Source organism: Aplysia californica, unplaced genomic scaffold, assembly GCF_000002075.1.
Source record: "Aplysia californica isolate F4 #8 unplaced genomic scaffold, AplCal3.0 scaffold00316, whole genome shotgun sequence".
Lineage (NCBI taxonomy): Eukaryota > Metazoa > Mollusca > Gastropoda > Aplysiida > Aplysiidae > Aplysia > Aplysia californica.
In genome coordinates, this window is record NW_004797586.1 from 397,546 (window position 1) to 401,154 (window position 3,609).

Sequence of the window (3,609 nt, forward strand, 5' to 3'; positions counted from 1 at the left end):
CCCCCCCGATAGTTGTCTCGGTGGTCAAGGTAGGAGGTGAATGTTGTCCATAGGTGAGTTAACCCTATCCGTACGTCGTGTTTTACTGTCGTATCCATACGACGGGGGGAACTTTGTGCCACCACTTTCCAAAGTGGAAATTTACTCGTTAATCCGATCCGTACGCTTTGCATAAAAGTCTGTGAAAATCATTTTTTGAGAAATATTGAAAGTTTCAAAGACGTCTTCGTACTAGAAGTATTCTAAAATGTGAAGAATACAACCCCGGGGGAACAGAATGACCCAGACGTGCGGATAGGGTTAAACAACGTCCAACTTTGGGGGCTTTGGGGGAGTGATCTATGTGACATAACTTTGAACACAAAGCTTAACCTACCTGAAGGGACCAAGTGTGCTTTGAAAAGTGGCTTTTTCTTTGTACTTAATAAGTACCGTTTGTTTTTGTGCTATACTTTTGTCTTATTTCAAAGCTGTGGCTTATGTCACAATCAGATACCGCCTCTAGCGTTTGTCTTGATATTTTAGTTATTAATAATATAATTATAGAGGAACCAGCTATCCGTGTCTCAGGGCTGTTTTTAGTCAACTGTCCTGTTGAAATCCAGCCAACTGACATCGTGTGTTTTCATAATCTCTGAAAATTTAGTTTTACTAAGAGTTTTGCGGCACTCGCAACAAAAATAGGAATTTAAGTGCCGAAAATTAGAAGAGTTACCAGAGTGTAAAAATAACATACACAGAAAAAAAGGGGGAGAGATAGGAACTACAGATGTATGAAAGGAAAAAAGGAGCAAACGACATCAGAAATCAGAGCCTTCGCCAACCGAACACACCCCCGAGAACGTCAAGTCAGCAGTTTTTGTTCGCCTTTATTCCCTGTCTTTTCTAATCAACAGTTTCCTGTGCTATTTCTTTCCCTTCGGCGTCAATTCTCTAATTTTTTTTCCCTTAGTCGGTTCCAAGAACATGGAAATTGTTACACTCCGCAAGTAATATAATAATACAATTAATATTAGTATGCCAGACCTGAACTGAATTTCTACAGGACGGCTTCACCTTTTTGCACTCTACCTTGTGCTATTTAAGATGCTCAAAGACAAATACAATTCTTCAGATTTTATCTAATATCTTCAAGTAGATCTATTTCATTTTAGACTGTTTTAAAATATTTCCTGCAATCCTTAGGATTTTCATTCAGTTTTTGAATGTTTTTGCTTCCGTTATATGATACCCCCCCCCCCCCTCTTTCCTCCCTAATCTGAAAAATAAAGTAAAGGGGAGCAAGTAGTGTGAGTGCATTTTCCCCTAGGTGGGAAAGGGGGGGGGGGGTACATGTTAGACAGGAAGTTAAGCCGTGGATAGGTTACAACCCGAAACACAAGACCCAAATTCTAGACTTTTTGCATATTTTGTGTTCATATTTTTCTAGGGTTTGTCCCTTCCACCTAATTCATGTGGGGACCAGCCTCAGAAAGTGGCAATTCCTGTGTTGAAAGGGGCATCAAACTTGTATCCTGTCAGCAAATAGCTAATTCACGAACTCGAGAATTATATGTACCTTAAGATTGTTATAACATTCTTATCTTTACTTTCCTACAATGTCACCTTGGCCCCTTCGAGAACTTTGGAACAGGATTTTGTTACTATAACAAAAAAATAACCACATCTGTTCCTTCCTGAAATGTTCCACGAGAGGGAATTTAAAAGAAAAACATATCATCTTGTACAGACATGTGACCAACAAGGAAGATGTATTGTATGCGCCGTCCGGCTTTTTTTCTTTAGCTATTTAACTGAGCTTGTGAACTTGACGGAACTGTCACAGGATTTGAACGAAGTCTCAGTCTTCTGGTGAAGGAAATTTCCACTGGACTCTCCCCCACCCCAGAAACTCGGCCATTGAGGTCACAGACTATTATACAAGCTCGGTATTTAATTTGAGACTTTAAATTCAGAAAATCTTCCATTGCAGATTAAGTACTTTGAGAGGAGGACAAGAAAAAGTTACAAAAATCAGTGATGAGAATAATTAACATCCCAATTCTACTCAATGCATGTCACATTCGATGACGTGGCATCTGCTGAAAAAAGGCATACTCCTCAGACTTCACTAAATTTGAAATCTTCCTCTCATTTCTACAGCAACGATATTATTTCCGTTCTCCCTCAGCTGCTGATATTCATCATTTCTACTTTCTACCCCATCAGAACGCCAACAACCTTGCAGAGCTGTAGGCCCAACTACTAAAGTTGCGAAACACAATTTCATTTCTATACCCGCTGTCCCTTTGCGCAATGTTCATTTCATAACTTATGTTTGTTCTTGGATAAAGGCCGAAAGATTTATCACTATTTCTTCATTCTATACACACGATTCTGTCTCCTTTGTACAAAACCATATATACGCTTTATCCAATCAATTTCCAATTGGAGTAGATGTGAGGCGAAACTACTTTATTTAAAAGTAAAGAAAGGTTATAATATAAACCAACTAGCATTCAGAGAGTGTGAAAAAAAGAGTCTTCGTGCATTGAGTAAGGAGCCTCTAACTGCAATTGTACGCACGTATTATACTCCCTTTGCGCGCAAACTTCTTAAATATATGAAACGTTACTATGGCAGAATTGTATTGTAAAATATGATAAGATAGAGCACAGTTAACTACGTTGATGTCACTCCATTGCAAATCGTCACAAACAAGCTATCACGAGTTAGCTCCCTTTCCCGATACATCTTAATCCGCTTTGTACTTAGCAGCATGCAGTTGAAACTGTCCAAGACGATCATCTAGTCTCAAGAGAGAAAATTGGTTGCCATAGACAGGTAGACGTCTTGCACAGTCTCATTATTATACAGAGGAAAGAAAAAGAGAAAGTGGGAAGTGGTCGTTTGAACAGGTGATTGTCTTGGACAGATCGTGGCTGTAAGAGAAGGTTGCAATGTATCCTATTTCCCAGAAAGCGCAAATAAATGGCTACCAACAGCACTGGTTTAAGGCACGAGTGAGAGGGTGGGGTGGGGTGGGGGGGGGAGTGTTTTAAGAAAAAGCCCAGACAGATAAGTACAGATGAACCTGCCCTAACGGCTATTTGTAGAAGATAATCACTTGTACAAACGGCCATTTCCCATTGCGTCTTTTATAGATTATAACGACACCGTGCAAGGTGGTCGTCTGTCCAAAAGGTCACTTTTCGCTCCGACCACTGTTACAGTGTTGGCTGTCTCCGACAATTTCGATCGTACTTTATACCAAACAAGATAGATTATAAATAATGGCTCGCCACAGACGAGCTCATTTGGAAAGTGCTGCATAACTCGACCAATGTCTAGGCTGTACCAATGAGGCACTTCGTTGTCGGAAGCAGAAAACCCCAGTTCGATTCCTGAGTGGGGAGACATTTGTATTCAGTATCTCAATCTAAATACGATAGAATGTTGTATCCCTCTCAGCCCCGGTAGGCGTGATAGTCAGGGTCGGAAGCACGCCTCCTAAATGTTCTAAATTGCGTTGGTGGGCTGTAAAAACACCAACAATTTAGAGAAAAGCAACAACAACAAAAGAAAAAAAGATAACAAAAGAAAAAAAAAAACACCCTCACCCTCAAACTC